Source organism: Numida meleagris, chromosome 1 (assembly GCF_002078875.1).
Source record: "Numida meleagris isolate 19003 breed g44 Domestic line chromosome 1, NumMel1.0, whole genome shotgun sequence".
Lineage (NCBI taxonomy): Eukaryota > Metazoa > Chordata > Aves > Galliformes > Numididae > Numida > Numida meleagris.
Genome location: NC_034409.1, coordinates 13997076 through 14021761, shown reverse-complemented (window position 1 = coordinate 14021761; position 24686 = coordinate 13997076). Strand labels below are relative to the sequence as shown.

The following is a 24686-nucleotide window of genomic DNA, read 5'->3' as shown; positions in this document are numbered from 1 at the left end:
AAATCACTGAAGGGTCAGAGCTTGACAGCTAATCTCCCTCTGGTGAGGGTGCCTCCCTGCGATTTCTGTCTCAGCTGAGCAGGTTCAAGTCTATCCTATAATCTGCTGCAAAAGCATTGAAGCTGTTCAACCAAAGCGGAGTGTGGCCGTGTCCCTGAGATAACAAAGCAGTGGTCTGTTACTGTGCACCATTCTAACCTTAATCCATTTGTCAAGGCTTATAGCAACTCGTTAAGCCAAATGCCAATGACAAACTTCGTTAAAGCTACCATTCGTCCCACACTTTTATTGCAGCTTCACCTGCAGCACCATTGCTTGAAGACCATTACTTGCTTCTATTGCAGCTATACATCTGCACAAGATAAAAGGAAGATTTCACCCCACACAAGGTTTTGCAATCTTTGCACCACACCTTCAGACCAAAGCAAATAGATTAACACAGTAAAACCAGAAGAAGAGAAAGCTGTCCCTGTGCAGCCTTTCATGTCCTGACTTACGGTCACAAACTAATACTAATAAAGACCAGGGTCTGGCAAAGCTAAGAGTATTTGTTCTCTTGAAAATTATACATGCCATGATATATGCTGAAACATACAGTTATAATCTTTCTAGGGACTACTAAAATGTAGTTGAATACTCTCTTAGCTTGATTTCTGTAGCTGCTTCTTAACTCACCCATCTCAGCCAGATTCCAGAGGCTTTGCACCCACAGCAGATCCCATCAGACAATGAGGCTGCACTGCATGCAGAATAGCAAGGCAAAGTCCTTAAGTGTTCAGAGGCTGCAATGCTGAGTCTTGCATCCACTGTGGAAGTACAGCACTGTATGAAATATGTGTCCTGCTGCCATCCTGATCGCTGGAGAAAAAAAGAATTGCATTTTTGGTGGTCCTCTGCTTCTACCTGTAGAAGAAAGCATGTGCATGTTCCATTCCTGACCAATGGCTTTGTATCAGAAACAGTGTTGCCAGTAGGAGTAGGGAAGTAATTGTCCCTCTGTACTCAGCACTGGTGAGGCCTCACCTCAAGTACTGTGTCCAGTTTTGGGCTCCTCACTGCAAGAAAGACGTTGAGGCCCTGGAGCGTGTTCAGAGGAGGGCGACGAAGCTGGTGAGGGGTCTGGAGCACAGGCCTGATGAGGAGCGGCTGAGGGAGCTGGGATTGTTCAGTCTGGAGAAGAGGAGGCTCAGGGGAGACCTTATTGCTCTAACTACATGAAGGGAGGTTGTAGTGAGCTGGGGGTTGGCCTCTTCTCTCTTGTAACTAGTGACAGGATGAAGGGGAATGGCCTCAAGTTGCGCCAGGGGAGATTTAGTCTGGACATTAGGAAACACTACTTTTCTGAAAGAGTGGTCAGGCGCTGGAACGGGCTGCCCAGGGAGGTTGTTGAGTCACCGTCCCTGGAGGTGTTCAAGAAATATTTAGATGTTGTGTTGAGAGACATGGTTTAGTGGGGTTATTGGTGGTAGGTGAATGGATGGACTGGATGATCTTGTAGGTCTTTTCCAACCTAGCTGTATGGAAACTGCTGAGTCATGACCGGAACCACTGATTGAGCACCTGGAGGAAAGACCCAGTCAGCCCTGGGAGCACAGGTGAAGGCAATTCACCTCATTAGGTGAATTTAGGCCTCATTTAAGGGCTGACTGCCCTTCCTGGAGATCCCTCCTTGGTGGAAGCCTTTCCCTGCGAGCCCATAATCTTCTGATCTGGGTGAGCACTGATTTTCCTTCCACTTTTTTGTAACACTATTTCTATTGCGTTAGTCCTTCTGATCGCTACACTAGCTAATTCTATGATTCTATGAAAACAGCCTGTGTGGAACTGGGAAAGATGTGGAAAAAGTTTTGTTAGTTTCTCCCATGCTACAGTGGGGTCCAGCCCAAAGGCACTTTTAGACAAGAACCCGTATAGTAAACCAGCATGAGAAGAGCATGAAAATGACTTTGTAGGCTGTGATATGATTGTAAAGAATAATTCCCTCCCAAGTCAATTACACGCAAAGGCAATCATTCAGGTGATTGTTATACTGTAGGAAAGGAAAGGCTGTTGAGATGTGTGTAAGCTAAGGCTTCCTCTAGTTTACTTCCCACTAGCTCCTTGAAACACCCGGAATTAGGAAAGAACCACTTCCACCAAGCAATCATGTGCCACTTTCCTAAAGCACTTTCTTTGATAAATTTTTACCTCAAAGTAAGAAAGGCTGATGCTAGATATTCTGCCTTGCCATCTGAAGCTGCGCTTATTAGAGACTCCCATACTTCATATGGCAACCTCCATGGTGAGCATAGTATGCTCCAGGCCTCAAGCAGCCAAAGCAATGTGAGCCACAGCCAGCAAACCAACAAAGCCAGGATCCTGCCCATGCTGATACCACCAGTGAAACCTGACGTGCCATCTTCCATTTCCCCACCACCCCTTGTTTGCCAGGCATGTCTTTCCCAAGCCACAGGAAACACTATGTGTTTAGTAACTTATCGATGACCTATTCTTTTCTGAAGTTGTCCAGTCTCTCCTTAAACCCATGTGAAGTTTCAGCATCTGAAACAACCCGTGATAGTTACACACCTTAACACTTGTTATGAGGTGGTAGTTTTCTTTGTTCTGAATCTGCCAACTGCTACTTTCTTGTGCCATCTAATTCTTCCCTTTGGAAAAAGAGAGAACACATTTCACCTTTTCTGAGCTATTCAGGTGTACATAGATCTGTGTTTTAGTTCCACCCCAGGCTAAAGCATCCCAACCTACGTAGTTATTCTTTGCACAGAAGCTCTTCACTGTTCTGTATCTTTCTTTTTTGTCTCTCTCTAAAACTTTTCTAATACAAGTCCAAGTGGATTTAAGTTCAGCATTACAGTCTCCGCTTTTTCCTCACACTTCAATTGCTCAGGTTTTTTTGTTTGTTTGCTTTTAGTGCTTGTTAGCTTTGTGCTGACATTTTAATAAAGCTATTTTTTTAACTCCAGGATTTTGTGTTTAACTGGTAGTAGATGATTCATAATGTATCATTTCGCATGTACAGTAGGATTATGTCCTATGCCCATCAGTTTATGTTTATCTACACTGGATTTCATCTCCAAATTTAATTTGTAGTCACAATATTTCACAAGATCCTTCTGCAGTTCTTCACAATCAGTACACATCTTTATTACCTCAAATAACTCAGTATCTCCAGTGTCTCCTACTTACTCATCCTTCTCCAGACTGTTTCATAATGTGCAGAGCACCGTGAGTTACAACACAGTTCACTAACAAGCTCCACTCCTTTCTGTGAACGCTGAGTATTTTTTCTACTCTGTTTCCTATCTTTGGATCCACAGACCTCCCCTTATATTGCAAAACTTCTTAGCATCTTAGTTTTGGGCCCCTCAGCACAAGAAAGACACTGAGGCCCTGGAATGTGTTCAGAGAAGGGCAACAAAGCTGGTAAGGGGTCTGAAGCACAGGTCTGAGGGGCTGAGGGAACTGGGATTATTTAGTATGGAGGAGGCTCAAGGGAGACTTTATCACTCTGTACAGCTGCCTGAAGGGAGGCTGTGGCGAGGTGGAGTTGGCCTCTTCTCCTGTGTAACTATTGACAGGACGAGAGGGAATGGCCTCAAGTTGCGCCAGGGGAAGTTCAGGCTGGATGTTAGGAAAAACTTCTCAGAAAGAGTGGTCAGGCACTGGAACAGGCTGCCCAGGGAGGTGGTGGCAAAACCATCTCTGGAGGTGTTCAGGAAGCATTTAGATGTTGTACTGAGGGACACGGTTTAGTGGGGAAATATTGGTGATAGGTGGACAGTTGGACAGGATGGCCTTAGAGGTCTTTTCCAACCTTGGTGATTCCACAATCCTTTAAAGACAGCTTATAAGAAACCTTGTCATATGCATTTTTGGAATTAAAGTAGGACCTCCCTTACCACACAGCTGCTGGTTCTTTCAGAGAAGTCTGGGTTCTGAAACATGACTTCCTCTTGAAATATTGTGTGGAGTCGTCCCAGTAACTTCCTTCCTACCACTGCAGTTTCAAAGTTGAGTTTGTCCAACTTCAAACCACTCGGCCTTTCTATGTCTTTTTCAACAAGATCAGAAGTCCTTTGAAGATTTGGAAAATCAAGCTCCAGAAAATTCAGGAAATTTGCAAAACTGATCCTTGTTCTTCTGCTATCTTTGCTACATCAGAATAAACTACTCAGTGGCAAATGGCAACATTCTGGTAAAATTCTGCAGTTTAATTCATATGGTGGCAGTCACCTATTTCAGCAGAGCCCTTAGGGAAAAGATAATCTTTCCTTTATACATATAGACTGTATGGGGATCACTGACATACAATTGTGTATATGTATATATACAGACATGCAAATCTCTCTACGTATGAGTAGATGGGTGAATACAGATTGATAAATATTCTATATAGAGAAGGAAATGTCTGTAAAGACTAAAGACATTCTAACAGTGATCTTTCATGTCCTCTGACTTTTCACAAACGTGAAAAGGGATCCATCCTTGTCCCATTTCTTCCTGGTAGCTTCATTTTGTACACGAAGAGTTGTGTAATCAGTCTTTTTGGCTGCCACCTGACTGGCAGCTTATGCTGAAGTGATCATCTATGATTACACTTAAATCTGTCTCTGAATTCTTGCTTGCCAAGACAGTCTGCATGTCTGTCTCTGGTGTTGCATAAGTTGGAATTTAGCTACCTGCCAGTGGGTGCCATGGGACCGCAGCCAGGCAAGGCAGCTTTGCATAACAGTAACCCATCTTTCTCTCTCTTCACTACCTCCCAGTTTCCATGTCTTCCACAGCCTTTGCCAGCAGAAGTTTTATGTCAATGTCTAGTTCACTGATAAACAAACCGTATTGTAGCAAAAATACCCCAACACTCTGGCATCCCTGCTGAAAGTGGTCATGCTCGTTGATGGTCTCCAGTGATCAATATGTGAATCAGCGATGAGAGATCAGTGAAAGAACCTTTCTTTCATCCATTATAGTTAATTCCCTGGTAACTCCATACTGCACAAGTTTTTTTAAATCAAACACAATACTGTTCTAATGCACTGGAGGAATTAACATTATATCATAATGGTTTTTGTTATTCAGCAGATATGCAATCCCATTATCAAAAAGACAACAGCTTTCAGACCCACGCTCTATTAATTCCCTTTGTCACTACTGGCCATTAAAGTGCTCTGAACTGGAAGGTTACAGATGATATTCTCCATTTAGGATCTCCTTCTCCATTTAGCTTTGAGCAGGAAGTGCTGCTGGCCAAATCCTCATTTCTGCTGCAATTCCTAATTATGAAAGGAAATACCTTTAGGTAAAGAATGTGCTGAAAATATTTGGCTGGAGAAACACAGCCCCTGGGGTGAGGTGGGAGCCTGCATTCACTCAGTAATGTTACTCAAGAAGAAGAGACCACCACCATGGGACCGTCCTGCCCAGCACAGCTCTCACCAGGCAGCTTGTCCCTCCCTGGACAAATGCCTGCATTGGATCAACCTTGCCAAGCCACAAGACCAGGGCCCCAGCTAGGCTGGAATGGGGTCCTGGGACATGAGCTGCTCAATCACCAGGAATTTTATTCTTCTGCAGGAGGGCTCAAACATCCACTACAGCCCCCATGTGCAGCTCCCTGGGGGCTGAAAAACCCCTCACAGTCTCTTGCTTGGAGTGATTTCCAGCTGTGCAGGCCAGGCCCTGACACAAGCAGCGCCTGCCACGCTGTCCTGCCAGGCCCTGAGCTCCAGCAGCCTATGGGCAGCGGTGGGCAGCTCTGGGGCTGGAGTGCCACAGTACCACTGTGGAGTTGGCACTGCCAGAGTGAGTGCATGGCTGACACCAGGGTGATATTCAAGGCAGTGAGTTAGATCCAACCCAGGTGTGGATCCCTCCTGCTCATTAGGTGTGAACAGGGAAGGGAAATCATCTAGCATAATGTGTCCCTCCCTGCCGAGCTGCCTTGGCAGAGTGCATTTGTGTTTGCAGCTGAGCTCCCTCTGCTTGCACCTAAAACAGCCAGAGGAGTCCTGCACAGGGTGTTTTTGCCAGCAACCATTTGGCTTCCAAGCTGGGGACCAGCATGAGCAAGGAGCTGCCCCTGAAGCGGCTCCTGTCCCACCACCAGCCATGCAAAAAGTGCATGGGGTCCTTAAGCAGCGTCAGACTGCTGGCCTACGCTATTGCACCCACAGGTGTTTTATAGGCACTATGTCCCCTGGGGCGCCACCGGCCATCTCAGATCTATGTGCGGGGTTTCTCTGCGCTGTCAGAGCAGGATCACAACAAGGGAACCCCTGGGTGACAGTGGTGGCCCACATGAGATGTACCCACCCCCCTCCCTGCACTGCGTTCTGCAGAAGGGCCTCTGTGTGAGCTCAGTGTGAGCTCAGTGCTGCTTGGGAAAGGACAGAGGCAGCACCAGAAAGGAAAAATTATTCCAGAAGTGGTAGAATCCATGACTCTGTGATGCTTTCTTCTGCCACTTAAATAATAAACCAGCAGACCACAGTGTTTGTAACTAGAGTCTTCTCTGTATTTTTAGCAACTGATCTATGAGATCATTTTGCTATTTTCAGTTGTTTGTGACTTGGGACTTTCTGCTGGGAACACGCTGAGTGGGGAGGAGTGCACACATACCCTGTGATGCCAGCAAGGGTCCAAACAGTGCCCAAAAAATGGAGCTCCCTGCTGAGCCTCAGCGAGCAGAGCACCACCAGCAGCTTTGGAAATGCCTTCAGAGTTGCTCCTCCATGACAGAAGAATAAGCATGGAGCCAGGGGAAGTCCAGCTTTTGTTAGACTGAACTGATCACTCCCTCTACCCATCCATCCATCTGGAAGCCAACTCCTGTGCCCCATTTGCAAGCAAGAATCTTCTTGCTTCAAGCAACAAATGTAATTCCCCCACACGTCACTGAGTGATGCATGGGTTTCAGTGTGAAGCATCCCACAGCAGATCACATTCTGTTCACTTTATGTGAGCCCAGGTGTTAACAAAGAACTTGAAGCAGCACCACACACTCTCGTGCTGGCTGCCTAAGTGCAGAGCCCTGGGCAAAGCTCCAGGTGCTTCAGACCAGCTACTGACACCTTAAGCTACTTAATTACTTCCTCAACAGTGCTTCAAATGTACGAAGGGCCTAAATGTACATTTTTTGCTACCAAAATGTGAATGTTTACCACTTTTTACCTCCTCTCCTGTTAGAGAAGATTAGAAGAAAATATGGACTTTCTTTCTCCAAAAAAAACAAGCTGACCTTTTGACTGTTATGAAAGCCTTTATACAATGATTTGGGCAAAAAGAGCTGGAATTTCTCCTGTGAAGCATATTTTTTCCTTAAAAAATGCCAGTTTGTTACAGAATTGCTGGCAGAAAGGCTCAGTTTCAATGAATCTGCCTATTTGGTGCACTGTTAGATAAGTTCTGAGACTGCAGAACTGCTGAGTTTGTCAGCACAACTTTTCAGATAAAAACCTCATTCACAGCTACAGTTAAAAAAATAGAATAAGTGGAAGTAATAAATGGAACTGAAATAAAAATGAGGTATTTTTGCATGATTTAAAACAAAAATGTTTGAACTGACTGAAACAAAAAGTTTTGCAATTTTGACTTTTGGGGAGCAGAAAAGAGGTTTGTAAGCAGTCCCAGAAGGAAAGTGGGGACCCCAGGGGAGGCTGCAGCCTGAGGTCTGCAGTAAGCTGCCAAAACTGAGCAGCAGCGGTACTTTCCAGTACACTGAAGCAAAAATAAAAGATATCAGGCAGTCCTTCTGCCTTAGTATTTCCTCCGCATCTGGAAGGTGGGACACAGCCACCGGATGGTTTGCCTGAGCCTACGTGGCATGGGGAGGATGGGTGAGATGTTGGCTTGCCCTTCGTTGTCCCTGTTTCACCAATCTGCTGCTATTTGATGGTTTTGTTTTGTTTCCTCTGAATAGTGCAGCTTCAAAGCAACAGGTGAAGCATTTCTTGCTCTCTCCCCTTTCACAAAAGTCCAGTGAAAAAAACCAAAAACTTTACCCTAAAGGTGTGGCTTGTTCTGCTAAAAATCTAGAAGGCTTAGTACAGTTTTCCTGCTGATTTTTATCCCCAGAAAGGATATATGCCGGGCTAAATCTAGTTCAGTCAAAATCCTGCCCTCTGCTAAAAGTATTCTTTTCCAGGAAATACAGTGGGGATGACTGGTGGGTAGCGGAAACCAAAGGAAATCATTAAAGATAAGTGAGTAAACTGTCTTTCCTTTCTTTTCACCCTCCACTTTCCAAGCCAGAGAAAGATTTGAGAAAACACACAAAACCAATTACATTCATCCTAATTTTGGACCAAAAATTTGTTTTTTTAAAGGCAAAATAAATAAGTAAATAAAAAGGCTTCGTCCTGGAATAACACCGTCTGGAGCCCACACTGAAGAGGTGCTAAATGCACTTCCCAGCTGCATGAAATGACGCTGCCTTTGGCCTTCAGCCCCGTGGCACACCGAAGGCGCAAAATAAAAGCTCATTGCTGATACCTTCTATCACGAACTTGAACTCACTCCTGCAGGAGCCACAAAGCTCCCACAACAATCAAACTGCTACAAAAACACTAGACCTGACCCAGCAGATTTGGGGCTGATCGGTTCCCTCAGCTTTAGAATGCTCAGTTGTGACAGGTATCCGGAATGTCTCCTGAGCAGAGGTTGTGTCCCTATTCTTCCTGCTTGGGTTTTGTCTGGTTGGTTGTTGTTGTTACTGTTGGTTTGCAAGCCTTCTCTTGCTAGACCCACAGCAGTGGAATATTTTGTAACTTTGTAAAAGTCATCCTCATTCAGATGACATAGGAAGATGAGGACCACTCAGTGGATAAGGAATTGGCTGGACAATTGCACCCAAAGAGTTGAAGTCAGTGGCTTGATGTCCTAGTGGAGACCAATGACAAGTGGTGTTCTTTTGGGGTCAGTACTGAACCAACGCTGTTTAATATCTTTGTCAGTAACACAGACAGTAGACTGAGCGCACCCTCAGCAAGTTCACTGATGGCACCCAGCTGTGTGATGCAGTCAACATGCTGGAATTTGACAGTAGTTGGGTGGATGTGTGCCTCTCCTGCAGGAGACATGCATCTCCCAACCCACATAGTCAATGGCTACAACCTGCCCTGTCCGCAGGAGAAGCAGGCAGGTTTACCACGGCTGGGCTGAGCACTGAGGTGCCCGAGCATGGTCCCACGCCAGCCCAGCTCTACTGCAGGAGCTGCATTTGTCGTAGACCTGGGACAACGAGAAAATCTCAGCCTTCAGTTTTAAAAAAAATTGTACCCCTCATGGCTAAAAATGAGTTTCTAATTGTTCTAGAGAGAAGAAATAAAAAATAAAACTGTTTCATTTAAACTACATTGATTTTAAATTACTCATGTTTTGAGTTGGTACAGATTCACACTGGGGACCCCAAGCTTGAGAGAGAATACAACCACCGAATGGCTGGGGCTGGAAGGCTGCTTTGGAGCTTCTGCTTCAGGAAGGTCCATGGGAGACCAGGACAGGGCAGAGTGCCCAGCCTGCTGTTCTCCTGGGCCTTAAAACCTCCAGGGTGGCTGTACCCAACTTGGGTCTCATATAGATCTCTGTACAACAGACATAGGCCCCTTTGAGTCAGTAGATGCACATTGGTGCTGTCCCCTGTATGCTATTTCACAAAATTCTCAGCTCTTTGGTGTAGGTCTGCTCTTCCACACATTTTTAAGAAGGTGGATTGACCCGAGACTGCTCATACGCCAACCAAGCTGAATTGTTTGCAGGTGAAACACAGAACTCAAGTTCATGATGACAACTGGAAATGTTGCTAGGACGAAGCATAGCATCTGGAAAGAAAACCTCTGTGGGTGTGCATGAGGCTATTGAGCTGTTTTGATGGGGAGCATTGATTTTCCTCTGCAGCCAACTGCTGCCACACAACCTTGTAAATACTCCCTGCTTCGACTTTGCTGTAAAGTTCAAATTTGCGTGTGCTGCCGGAAAAAATGCTGATGAAACAATAGCTCTTCTTGACTTGTCTTTCTTCAGCAACACAGTGAGAGCAAATTGCAAGGGAAGAAGAATCAAGGTGAGGTTCGTCCTTTTTGCCAGTGGGCTGAGCAGAGAGCACACAGCATCTTCTCAGAGGAAGCACAGAGGCTGCAGTGAAAACTACAGCACAGACCACTCTGGTGCCAAGAAATCCTAAGTTTTCCACCATGAAATGACATGAGAAGATTTTTTGGTCATTGAAAACTGTTACCCTCTTTCCCAAGGCGGCACAGGAGTTAAGAGTGCAAGCAGCTGCCATCAAGTGACAAGACAATAAATCTCTGTCTCAAGGGCAATTGGAATGAAACCACCTCAAGTATTATTGGAAAATACCTCCTTGTTTCTTACTGTGTTCAACCAAATGCTTAAATCAGTTTTTCCCTACTTGGAGCTGTGCATCTTGTAGATAAAGGATGACAAATGTACCACCATCCACCTCTGACAGCTTACACGGCTGATGCTCTGAGCCCAAGGGCTGCAGAAAACCACCTTGGGGAGGAGGCAACGGTTCATCCTTACAGGAATCAGGCCCTATTTTGGTTGAACTTGCTTTTTTTTTTCACCTAGGGAAGATCCAACATCAACATTGCTGTCATAGCAGCAGCACAAGGAAATAAGTGATTTCCTGTCTGAGCTTGTTCCACCGTTCCGCATTTTATTTTTGTGCGAAACCACAGCTGTGTGTATCACCCCACCCTGCACTGGGACACTTCACCCCATCCTCCGCCATGGGAAAGGCAGAGGAAAACATCACAGAGGCAAAATGTGCACCATATGCCCTCTCTTTGGTTGCTCCAAATGCCTTCCCCAGAAACATGCTGTCTCGGCAGTCTTCTGGTGCCTTGGATTAGCTGAGGGCTCTTCTTGTAGCATGTGCCCCTTCCTCCTGGAGCAGTCAATGGAAATGGGGACAAGAAATCCAACCCTCAGCTCAATCTTCAACCAGATTGCTCCAGAACCTAGAACATGATGAAGTCGTCTAGTGGTTGTGCAAATAATGGAGAAAAACAGCAACAAAACTCACTGACAATCCTCTCCTTGCTTTTTTTCCTTAATAATAATAATAATTTCAGTAAGATAAAAGAACTAACATATTCCAAGAGAGGTATGATCTTCTTGGGTGTTTTGTCATTGATGTCTACAAGAGGGTTATTGGCAAGGGTGTTTGTGTGTCCTAACCACAGACAGAAATACAGAAAATGTACTGCCAGCTGATTGCAAAACTCGCAGTCACCACCTGCTCCCTCACAAGCCTTTGCACAAGCTCTGGCCCCAAGCCATGTGCCCTCGCACAGGCTCAAGCAGGAAGCAGTGGCTGAGTGCAGTGTGACCTCCCCGGCCCAACACAGCTCTCGGGGTGACAAAGTCATGAATGGCTCTGAAGCTCCGGGGCTCTGCTGCCTCCATCTGCCTCAAGCTCCTGGACAGCATTCTGCGTTGTTAGAGTGCTGAAGATGATTCCCATACCAAAGACTGATTTTCTTAATAGGGCAGTTGAAATAAAGCACTTTTTATTTACACACAGCTGAAATATTCTCTTGGATCCAAAATATTATGTTTTGTGTCTGATTACCTTTTAATCTATTCTTGTTCTCAAATTAGGAAAATTTCAGAGTAAAATCTGCTTTGAAAATAAAAAACAACAACATTTTCTTTGAAAACATGCAAAAAATGAAAGCTTTTTATTTCTATGTATGTATGTAACATATATTCATCAAAACATTTCATATCTCTTTCCCTCTGTGTATGCATTGTACTGTTACCTTCATACAAAAGTTACTTTCTGAATTAGGTATGATTTCTGGTCCATGGAAGAGGGAGTTGGAGGGAATGCAACCTAACAAAAAATAAATAAATAAAAAGGAAAAAAAGGAAAAAAAAAGGCACAAACCCTTTTCTAGTTCTGAGATTTTGCTTCCACTCATTTCGCCAGTCACCAGCAGAGCTGTTGGCTGTTCTGAATGCACCTTGAATGAAATTCAATCCAGTCTTGAGGTCAATGTGAATGTCAGCACAGCCTATGTGTAGAGGTCCTACTTGAGAGGTACGTGATCCACTGGCCTGTGGTAGTTCATTGCACAGGGCTGAATGTGACCTTTAGATCACTCCTCCAGCTCATCTGCCACCTTGTACATTATCTTTGGGACATTAATCACAGCAGGACAAGCTCTCCAGGGAAATGCTGCAGTGCGGCCAATAAACTGATTGCTAGTCCCATGGCACACAGTGTGCTCCTTAGTCCCCAGCTTCTGGAGTCATATGATTATGTGAGGATCTCAGCTTTCACTACAATGAAAAGTAAGTTTCTAGCCACCGAGACTGCAGAGAAAAGCTGGTGAATGCCACCTCCTAAAGGTAAAGGATCAGAAGACAAATGGAAAGGAATCTCAGCTGTATCTGATTTTTAAGCCAACTGCATGGCTTGAAAGCTGGATGGTTTTGAGGGCTAACAATTGAGTTTTCAGTACTTTGAAAGAGAAATAATACCATGAAATTCTTGAAGAGAATTGTTTTTTCCTTCTACTATCCCTGCCCTTCATTCTAAGGCTCAAGACAGTTGCTCACTCACTTTGATGCTTCTCAGCCTGAAGATGCCATTGGAATTGGATGCTCTTAGCAGTCAGATGGAGTGTGAGTACTGGGGATTTTCCAGGGTTACAAAATGTTTTCCTTGCATCTGCCAAAGCTAATGGCAGCCGTTGCTGAACACGTGTCACTGGAAAATCACAAGCAGGCTGGCTGCCAACTGCGCAGAGCTCTTTGGACAGAGGCTTGTCAGGGTCTTGTGAGTGTGAAAGGACACAGCCGTGTGTGAGCTGGGCAGGCAGCGCCGCAGGCACATGGTGGCTCATGGCTGCACTCCCAGCCAGCAGGCCTGGGGCTGAGCCAGCGCTGCTGTCAGAACCCCGCTGCCAGCCCTGGGTCTCTGTGCTGAAGCAAGCCTTGCATGATGACGCTATGCTTGCCATCAGATGAGCACATTCATTTTTTAATGGAGGGGTCTAAGTGGAAGCAAAGTGGTCAGCCCAGAACAAACAATGAACAGCTAATGGCTCGCTGACATGCCATCGCAGTTCAGCGGTGCCATCTCCCATGCCCCTTGACTCTTGTGCCAAGCCATCAAGCCTTTCTCACTCAGCCATTAGTGTGTGCCAACAAAAAAAAGAGATTCAAAAGAAAGCTGCTGAGGAATTTATCTGCTGTGAGCAGGTGAAGAGGTGTGTCATCAGTGTGGGGAACTTGACATTTATACTTCCCATGTAAGACATGGGCAGAAATTAGTCAGACATATCGAAGCCCTGTCCATGCTTGGTCAGTCCTGGGGCCTGCCTGATCCCACAGTCTGTTCTCCAGCAGTGCACTGAGATAGTGGGAAGACTCCTAACACCACGGAAGGGTTTCTCCCAGCCTCGAGTGTGTGGTGACACAGGGGATGCTGTGTGCAGTTTTGGCCACCACCACATAAGAAGGACGTAAAACAATTAGAGAGCATCCAAAGGAGGGCTCCAAAGATGGGGAAGGCTCTGGAGAGCAAGGTGTGTGAGGAGCGGCGGAGGTCCCTGGGTTTGCTCAGCCCAGAGCACAGGAGCTGAGGGGAGGCCTCATGGCGGCTGCAGCTCCTCACAGGGAGTGGAGGAGCAGCGCTGAGCTCTGCTCTCTGTGACAGTGACAGGGCCCGAGAGAACAGCATGGAGCTGTGTCAGGGGAGGGCTGGGGGGTTAGGGAAAGGGCCTGCCCCAGAGGGCGGTGGGCATGGAACAGGCTGCCCAGGGCAGTAGGCACGGAACAGGCTGCCCAGGGCCGTGGGCACGGCCCTGAGCTGCTGGAATTCTAGGAGTGTTTGGACAACTCTCTCAGACATAGAGTTTGAATTTTGGGTGGTCCTTTTTGGGTGGAGTTGGACGCAGTGATCCTTTGGGGTCCCTTCCAACTTAGGATATTCTGTGATTTAACTGATCTGGTGAGGGACTCTCTTCAACACATGTACAACCACACAGTGAATGGGCATGTCATGATGTATAATCCAGAGAAAAGCCAGTGAAAAAAGGATTAATCCATGTAATCGAGAGAGATCATACTATTTGATAGTATAGGTGAGAGTCACATACAGAGAAGAGCATGGTATTCCCACAGGAGTGCACACCTCTGTATATATCTGCTCATATTGGGTTGATTCTACCTTCATGCTTTTGCACTGAAGCCAAATTCTTCAGCTAAAGCTCTATATTCCCACGGGAGATGCTCAGCAGCACCCATTTTTTAGGATATGACTTCCAGAAAGTTATTCTTGATGTATACTAGCTTAATGAAAACACAAGTGAAGCTCCACTTCATGGAAAGTTCTGTCAAAACACTTAGGTCCTAAATTCTGCCTTCTCTTAACAACATGCATTTTAATTAGGTGCTTGAAATTTACAACTTAATGTAAACTAAGTCTGAATATGTTATGTGCCAAGCGTATATAGACATGCTTGAAGGAGCTCCAAAAAAAAAAAAAGCATCTTGGATGCTAACAGGAAAGCATGGAGAAGGTAAAATAGTTAGGCACTATGTATGGCCAAGAATTTGTTGTGTGCTCGGTGCAGAAGGGCTGAAGAGAGGAAGTAACAGTGGATTTATGCCTCTGCAGCAGCAGCCAAGATGGGTTAGTCTCGCAGCACGCAGCCCATGGCCCTCCAAGTTTGCTCCAGCTTTATGTTGGAGTAACACGCAGCGCCAAAACACAGCCTGGGGCTGACAGGCTACCAGCAGGACTGATTAAACCAGCTACTGGAAAAATCCCCAGGAAGCTAGGCAAAACATAGCATTTTCCAACGCTGAAATACCATCTGTGTCAATTCCTAGAACCGACTCTGGAGTTTGGTTGCTTTAAATTTTAGGTACGCACACACACACTTGCACAGCAGACCACAACAGTGAGGTGACAGCACAACCACAGCACGTCACAGTCAGGGGTTTCAAAGTGCTGTACACAGGTAAAGTAGCACTATCTGTGCTCTACCGACATGCAGATATTTGCTGGGAGGCATACGGCAGTGACAGTGGCATTGGGATATATGTAAGAGACCTCAGAGCTACCAGGCAATTAGGCAGCCTAGACTTCCCTTCCAGGCTTTCTATTCTTCTTCAAAATACTCTCAGAGCAAAGGGCTCGTTTGTGAATATGATGACTGGCTAATGAAACAGCTCGTCCAGCAGGATGCTTACAATGCCACGGGCTGGGAGCAGACACAGCAGCATTATCACTGCCTGGCTTCTTGCCAGCCTCCTTCTGCCTTCCACCTCCTGTCTCCTGGAAAATCCACCCAGGTTTGATTAGCATGCGAGGGCCTCCAGAAAAAAATGGAGGCAAAAAGAAAGAGAATTGATGTCAGAAGGGAGAAATCAGCCCTACAAGGACCGACAAAAGCAGCTTAATGCCTGGAGAAGTGGGACAGCAAGGTGAGTCCCTGGAGAAGGGAGAAAGAAGGAAACCCCAAGCAACTTCTTGCTCTGCGCCATGCTTGTGCCCCAGCCCTCCCACAAAAATGCTGTTTCTGTACAGAAACATTGAAGAGTGTTAAGGAGAGCTGCCTGTCCTGGAGCACTGTCAGTGATCCCAGCAAACTCATGAAGCACTGGAATTTGGCGTGGGCACACAGAATCACTCCCATATAATTCCCAGGCCCAGTTCAGGAGCGAGGGTGGCCCACCGAGGTCACTCAGCCACCCCAGTGTGTAAGGTTCCCTGCCGCACTTAATTTACTGGAGCTGAAGCACCTCTGGAAACTGTATTCTTCCATATTTCAAATTGCATTTTTACTGCCCGTCACCGTTATACAGATACAGCTCAGAAGGCTTTTTAAAAATTACACTGGAAAGATTCCCAATGGAAATCTGAAACCTGACTTTTAAGACCTTACTGTGAGGGCCAGGTTTTTTTACAGCCCAAGTATCTGAAGGTCTGGATCTGTCAGCTAGCCTATAGGAAGTCCTTTTCTTATGATTTCTCTGCAGAATTGTTTTCCTAGGATAGCTGGGCAACATCGCATCATCTTTCTCAACTGGTATCCCCATTTGCTCAATGTTCTGCCAAAGTGGCGTTTCTGCTGCAGACAGGCAGGTAGCGGCAGTGCCTGAGCGCATTCCCTGGCTCTGAAGGCAGCAGGAGAAGGGCAGGGGTCACCGTGCACCTCCTCGGTTTGTTTCTGTTAAATGTCAAGTGCTGAAGCAGGAGGGAGGATGTTAAACATGCAGCTACCAAACCGCAGCACCAAGAGCAAAGCTGGACCTAGCCAAAACCTTGGCTTGCATGAACAAGACGGCTCACTTACATTTTGCAGGCTGTGAACGTTTGCACTAAGGATTTATGAACTATTTTCACTGAGCAGCATTTGCATTTAATGGCATTGAGAAGGGCTTTTATATTTACATGGGCTGCTTGAGACTTGTTTTGTGTTTTCGTTTCTAGAAAATATAATTTGGTCAAATGATAACAGAATTAACTGTACAGCAGCACTTAATTTTATTATGCTCTCTGTTTCAGTTTTTCCTCAATTTCTCACAGCTGTTTGCATTTTATTTCATCTGCATGTATTTTTACAATCTGTGATCTAAAACACACAATCTACCCAGTGCATTTCATTGCTTCCAAATTTTTAACACACTCTTTGAGAGTATCTATTGTGTCCCATTTGGCAGGCAAATAATACCTGCTGAACCATCTGTATTTGTGTGCAGCCGTTCCACCCAAGCACGTAAGACTTCCTTTCTCACAATTTAGAACGAGAAATATTTGTACTGTTGAATAGATTAATTTTTGTTTTGTGGCTTCAAGTACGCAACCCAGATTTGAGTTATAAACCTGTCATGTGTCAGGGCTCATTATCCACTGATTGCATAAGCTATTGTTACCAGGATACATTTAGAATTAATCTAAAATCCACAATTAATAATTTGAGCAGCTCTTCAAATAAGGCCAGCCATTATCTACTGTCTTTTAGTTCATGTATATTTAAGTTTGCCGCCAAAATATCTTCTGAGTCTTTGTTTTCTGATCAGAAATACCTCATCCCCGATTAATATTACTTCATCTAGTTGTCTCACTAACTTGTGTGTTAGCATGTCTTTTAAAGAGCAGCATATACTACATATGTGCAGAGGTAATAAAATAGTAAAATCTGAAATAAATACTGTTTACATCCTTCCTTTGTTGTTTTTTTAAATATTATTTTATAAGTAGATATTGATTCAAGACAATTAAGCTGAGACCTAAAATGTTTGTCCTAAAACATTTTTGTGTTTTCAAGTCCAATAATGCTTCAGGACTATTTCCATCTGGTAGTAACAGTCCTGTTTATTATGGAACATCTTGGGTTATATTATGCATCTGTGCCACAAAATCTATTGAAATCATGCAAAACACCAATGTGTTTGTGCCAAAGTCAATAAAATTCCTGCCTGCTGAAGAAAACAGTAAACAACAGAACTTCATAACGATGACATTAACACATCCTTTGTCAACAGTTGGGAAATCTGCAACCTTAAAAAAATAAAGCAAAGCAATGCTTTCTGCTTGCTTGTATAATTAATTATACAAAAATTTCTAATGAGATTTGGTTGGATTGGCAAAATATCGGTGTAGCAGCATTAGCTGCACAGCAGCACAGCAGTGTTCATTCAGGATGCAGAGTGGATGCTGCATTTATTCATCCATCAGATAAATTGGGAAGTTCTAAAGCTGTTTTGCTTCTCAGCCTCAGTGTGCTACAACAAGTCCTTGGAAACTTGAAACTGGCATGTAAATCTGAGCTGAACTCCAGTCCTGCTTGGACAGACACAGTACGTTTGGGAGCTCCCCAGGGATCTTGTCCAGCCCTGCCCAATTCTCCTGCTCTTTGTGCTCTCAATACAGTGTCCTGAAAGGGAATCATCATCTTCTTTTTTGCAGTGGACATCTGATGTCCTCTGTGGGGGTCAGGTTGTTTCTGGGGGGAGTCAAGAATCACTTAGTCTCTGGCTAAGGAGAAATTTCCAAGCCAAGGTAGCTGAAAAAAAAAGTCATTTCCTGCCTCCAGCTGCTCCATCCTATCCCAGACTACATCTTGCTTTGTAACAGCACAGGGGTTTGTGCACCTATTTGGTACAAAACTGAAGAAGTAAAATAAAATAAACTGTAAAATGAAATAATTGTAATGGGTGCTTTTTCATCCTAGTCAAATGTGTGACAGTGCAAACTTCTCTGGATAGCAGTGCAGCCAGGGGTGGAAAATGGTTTTTTAACCAGCAGTGCCCAAACTGAACATACTAGGTTAGTTTTCAGAGACTGTTATCAGAAAATAAAAGGAAGGAAAAGGAGAGGGGTTATCTTATTTCATTGAAAAGTAAATTATTAGTAGCACTACAGAGGTGTGCTTTGCCATAATATATGGGTCATATGTAGTAGTGTTAGGCTTTAATGATTCTAATCTGGAGAAGCTTCTGATGCCCACACCAAGTTTGTCTGGCTGACCACACCGATTTCACTGAAGCTGAGAATATGTTCTACCTCCTTTCTCCCACGCTTTCCACTTTAAATCATACATAATGTTGCTAATATCTTCCTTTCATCCAAGAAATTCACTGTAAATGCATTTCCATTGGGTTACACAAGTGGCAAATATAAATTAAGAATAATTTATGATATGAATAACTGCCTTCTCCTGGGCAACTTCCACAGCGTGCTCTATCCCAGCAGGCCACTAGATGGTATGACAGGATCCTGTCTGCACAACTGCAGCCACTCAGCGCAGCTTCATTCTGCCTGAAGATTCTACAGTGTAAGCCTGAATTTTAAATACAATTGCACTCGTGATAATTATTGTCCTTTACAGTTAACTGCTGTGTTCCAGAGCTCCATCTTCAGAGATGACCTTCTGAGGTGTACTCACAGAACAATTCACAGCTCAGCATACTGCACAGGCTGCCTCACAGCTGACGCGTTAACACCACCAAATGTTGAGCTATGAAAATTAAGGCACAAGATTCACTTGTAGATCATGATCCTATGTGGAAATCACACTGCCCGGGAGGCAACCGCAGCTCCAAGAATCTTCTGCAGTGGTAGTGCATTGGAAGAGGCTGCCCAGGGAGATGGTAGAGTCATTGTCCCTGGAGGCATTTGGGAAATGTGGAGATGTGGTACTTAGGGAGGTGGTTTAGTGGGCAGTATTGGTAGTAGGTGGACGGTGATTCAAGCAGAGAGGGTACTGAGAAGATAAATGCCTGGAATTTATTTATTTTTTAAATTGATACTGTGTCTCAGAACATCTAAGTTGAGTTAATCACAGGACTTAAAGCCTGTTTGGGTATGGTTAGATGAATATCACACGCTGTGAAAAATATCTCAAGGATTTTAGCAAAGTGCAACACCAAGCAGCGATTTTCAGAGTTCTGAAGAAAAGGCAATGGAGTGCCACAGAAGTCAGGATAAAAGTACTGTTTAACTTAGTGCTGTTGTTAGAGAGCCAAAAGAGGAATAAACAGAACAATAAATATACTAACGGTTCTAAAGAGGAAAGGTTTAAAACATCAGAGTGAACAAGCAAATAAAATGATATAAAGATTCTAGAAAATAGAGAAAGACTACAAAACGGGCAGATAAATGCAGCCTATTGCATCAAGAGAAACTATCTGTAAACAGCTATTTGGCAGGGAAAATTTGTTTGATACGAGAGGAAGAAAAGCCTCACCTGAAGTTTCTAGTGTTGCAGTAAAGCTGCTGAACTGTGGTGGGCATGGCAGCCCCATGTAATGGCATTTCCCTGCCAGATTGGTACTAAATTAATCATCCTCTCTTGCTTTATCTATAAGCACAGAGCCTAGGAGCTCCCCGAATTAATCCTTGTTGGGGACTGTGAGGGGATTAGCATGGGAAAAGAACATCAAGAATCATGAAGTTCTTTTCCACTGCTATCACAGGTCACAATATCACAAATATTCTGTGAACTCCCTCTGAAAACAGCATTTACAGTGAGCCTGCTGCTGGGAGACACTTCCGGAACCTCACCCTTACACTTTATGCTCAATATAAATTACGTTCTTTGATTATATGCAGTCATTCCTGTGGTAAAACTGTCTTTTAGTATCAACCTCTTCCTTCCCTGAATCTATTCTCTGGTGTACTTCAAGACAGCAGTAATATTGTCAGTTACTCTTCACTTTGATGAGCTAAACCACCCAACTTCTTTCAGTCTAAGAAAAGGAGCTCTCCACAACCCTTAACCAGGCGGTTTGAATTCAACTCCCACACGAGTCAGACAGTGAGGCTGCAACGCTCAGAGGATGCTCCTTGCAGGGCTGCACTGGCACCTTGCTGTCCCCATTGTGCCTTGCTGTCCCCATTAGAGACATGTCTGTGGGGCAGCAGGCAGACCCACAGGTGTCTCCCACACCAGACACTCTGGTAGTGGCTCTATAAGCCCCACAGCTCTGTCTTCTCTTTTCCAAAGAAAGAGAATTAGTATATTGAGAAATTATTTTTACTTCCTCGCTAATGTTATGGATTCTCAATTTAAGATGATCAGTTAGTTTCTAATTAAAATCGGTGTTTCACATCAGTTTTTTATTCTTCTGCATTCATCAAGTCCCAGGTAAAATGTATGTCACAGTGACAGCTATTAACTGCATCAGCACAGGATTTTGATCATCACTGCTTAAGCACAGGCTTAGGCATAGGCCAGTCAGCAAAAGCTAATTCCCAAATGACCATATATTTTGAGACGAGCTATGTTTATTTAATTCTCTATTAAGAGGGTCATATTTTTTCCTTAGGAATAGTGATAAATGGATTGGCCTTGCCATGACATCAGACATCTGGATCCTGAGCAGTGTTTCAAAGATGACTGGCAGTCAGTAGTAGTATTATACATAGAGCTCTTTTATCAGCCCCATCCAAACTGGGCTTGCTAGGTATGGACAGCTGATGTAAAAGCTTTAGCAGATGTGACACAACACTCTCCTGAGTCCTGCCGGAGTGGAAAGGATTTATTATACTATTAGCACATTAATACTTCTCTGCTTCTTCCCAAATACAGAACATCATATTGATTATTCCTGCATTTCTTTTTTCCTTTGAGTTGATTTCCATCATTTCTACCTATTCACTTTGGTATAATCTCTTCCTTGTACATTTTAAAAATGCAAGGCTGTTGTTTGCGAGTCTGCAGGTCATATACTGGTCCCTCAGACCATTTGCTCCCTTATCACTTTTCTGCAAGAGGCTACCTTCTAATTTATATTCATTATTAACAGCTTCTCCCATTTGCTCTATAATTTCTATATTTCTTTCACTTTCTCTCTAAGCCAAACTGATTTTCTAAGCAAAATAACTCTCTTTTTCTGTAGTGCACTTTTTCATTGCTCTTAAACAGTTTTATGGTTTACCTGCTTAAATTCTTCCTTGCAGAGATCTGATTTAGAATTGATTTTAGTTTATGAAATTGGCACAGTGGAAGCATCATCTATATTTAGTATGTTACCACTTTGGAATGCAACCTATTAGCAAAAATGTTCCAAAATACTTTTAACCCCAGTGAAGAGATAAGTTATATGGAGTGAGAAATTAAGAGCCTTTTACAGTTTTGAATTAATGAGTCCACAGCTAGAATACAGCATAAAGCTGAGAGTATTTCCATACCAGGTATCTGATACCTGGAAAGACTTTGGGGGAAAAAAATCAATTAGAGACTGAGAGCATTTTTGAAGAATACTTTAAATAATGAAATACTTTTAACCAACTGACAAGTGGAAAAGGAAAGGAATCAGACAAACGCCTATCTGTATTTTTACTGCTTCTGGGGTTTAAGTAGAAGATGGGGAGGAAAGAAAATAGAGAAATAAAGAAAAATACTGAGATATATTGGATGCAGGGGGATTGCTTGGGGCATTTAGATTGAAACAAATGCCAGTTATGTATAGAATGGTTTTCCTGGGCATGGAGGATGTGGTGGAGAAAATAACCAAATAGATTTTCCATCATTTCTCTTGACCTGTCCCTTTTTTTATAATCTTATGTAACTCCTTAAAAGAACCAGCGGCTCAAGGCAGCTAGGCTAATTAGTGTGGCTCAAATGCTCAGCACTGGTTGTTTTTGTTTTTGTTTTCTTGGTGTGTTCTGGTGAGATTCATGCACTACAGAGTCAACAGGGCTCATAGATTGTCTCCCACAGGGTACATTTTCTTGGTTCAGCCACTACTCATTTAACTCAGGGGAAATAGCACTGAACTGTGACAGATCCTTACAAGATCAGAGGCAATTTCACCAGTCGCATTAGAAATACCACTGTGAAACACAGAAAAAAAAGCATCCGTGCCACAGAGAATTCCCCACTGGAGTTCAATCCCACAAGATCTTCACAGCCTAAACTAAAGTATGCTGTGCCACTGCAATATCCCTGTGAGAGAGCTCTGCTGTGGTCTTGTTCCCTAATCTGTACCCACCATTCAACTTCATTGAGTTTAACAGAGATTACTTTCAGCACCAAAATAACAAATTCCTTTGCAACATTAGTCAATGAAGTCAAATTTGTAATAACCAATTAAATAGCAAGTTTTATCATCTTAGATCTCACCTTGGTCAGGCAGCCTGTGCTGAGCATATCTACAACAGCCCTGAAGCTGCAGGATGGATGCTCAGGCAGACAGCTCTGCCCTGAGCTGCTACATGTCTGATGGCTGTGGTGAACAATGCATCTTCAGGAGCTGGAGCTGTCTCAAGGCTCCACGTTTCCAGCACAATACCAGAGCACACACAGGTGGTTGCCCCCTCCCTGAAAGCATTCAAGGCCAGGCTGGATGGGGCTGGATGGGGCTTTGCGCAACCTGGTCAAGGGGGAGGTGTCCCTGCCTATAGCAGGGGGGGGTAACTAGATGATCTTAGAGGTCCCTTCCAACCCAAACTATTCCATGATTCCATGACCATCACTGACCTTGTCACTTTCGTTTTTAAATGCAAGGTGCAATTCTACAGGCTGGTGATTTAGATCCCTGCTGTCCTGGGGTTCCCACTCGTGTGATACCCTACTATAATTTCTAACCATACCGAGTATTTTAGTAGCCGGCTCCAAGGAGCGGCTGATCATTTTTGTGCTTCAAATGCATATGCGGACAGAAATAAGATGATACCAAGTTTCAAAAATCAATTCTAGCATATGCTTGATGATGCCTATACATCCTGCTAGAATGCTGGGAGGTCTGGTGCCCTGTCCTAGCTCCCTAAGTGCCTGGAGAACAGCTTCACACCTCCAAGGAAAGCTCCACAAGTAGCCTTTGCTATGCAGGTGCTCTCACCATTCAGTGCACTCTGCACCATTTGTGTCTTGTAACCACAGACACACATTCTTGGAGAGTTCCAATATACAAGCTGACTAGTTATCATTTGTAACTAATTAGTTACTAATTTTTAAGTTGATCTTAACAGCAAGATCACACTTTAATAGCTAGTTTAATACTAATGCTGGTGAGCCTAAAGTGACATCATATTTAAAAGCAGTTTACAGATTTTGGTATAAATAGAATCAGTGACACTAATTCATTGTATTTTGAGGCACCAGCAACATCATTTTCCTGAAATAAAGGAGCCCACTACTCATTTTAATAGTTTATATAACCCTCAGGGACAGGGACATCAAAATGTGACAGCTGGGGATTGACAGTATTTAATCTCTGCAGTTTGTGTTACACTCACACACACACACACAAGAACAAAGCAGAAGTCACCAGCCAGGGAGGAAGCTGCCAGGCTGGACAACTGCATGTGTAATGCAGTAGTGAAAGGAAAGAACGAACCATCCTTTTCACAGCTTTACATCTGGGCTGCCTCCAGGAGACCATAGCAGCTGGCAGATTGCAGCACCTCTCGCTATCCACGCAGTAAACTGGGGCAGAAATCTTCCTTGTATGAAGGAGCAAAGTGTGTGATAATGTCACACTCTGCTGCAGTGCTTTGTGGCAGAGCAACCCCAGGCAAGGTGAAAGCCCGATTCATTGCTGTCCTTTTGTGCTCCTCAGTCTCTCCTCATTTCTGCATGTTCATACCTCCTCATAGGAGGAGAAACAAGCCATGGCCTAGAATAAGATTTACAGTGTGATGGTCTATTTTGAGACATTAGTGGCCATGAGGGTCAGGCCTGATTGACTTCGCTGCATAAAGAACTGGCTGGAGGGCCAGGCCCAGAGAGTGGTCGTCAGTGGAGTTAAACTCAGCTGGTGAGTGGTCACAAGTGGTGTTCTCCAGGAGTTGGTATTGGGACCTGTCCTGTTTAGTATCTTTATTGATGACCTGGATGAGGGCATTGAGTGCACCCTAAGTAAGTTTGCAGATGACACCAACCTGGGAGGAAGGCCCTACAGAGGGATCTGAGCAGGCTGAATTGCTGGGCTGAGACCAACTGTATGAGCTTCAACAAGACCACGTGCTGAGTCCTGCAGTCCTACGGTATTTCACAAAAAGGCTGAAGCTGTTCCTACCTGTGACTGCACTGCTCCCTCAAGTGAGATCCCAGCTCACGTCCTCCATGGCAGCAGCAGCCATCTTACACAGCTGGACTTACTTTCCCCTTACATAGGGCCCCAGTGTGATAGAACAAGGAGCAGGGCCATCAGCAGTGCAAGGTACTAGGGGGAAAGGCCATTCCAGTATG

General features: G+C 44.3%; 1 long non-coding RNA gene across 1 annotated transcript; it reads right to left on the bottom strand.

The window, feature by feature from the left end:
- LOC110392485 lies at positions 211-24682 on the bottom strand. The gene is made up of 3 exons (XR_002434421.1): positions 24514-24682; positions 676-858; positions 211-352 (listed from the first exon to the last, which is right to left on the bottom strand). It is a non-coding gene; the product is annotated as an uncharacterized LOC110392485 (long non-coding RNA).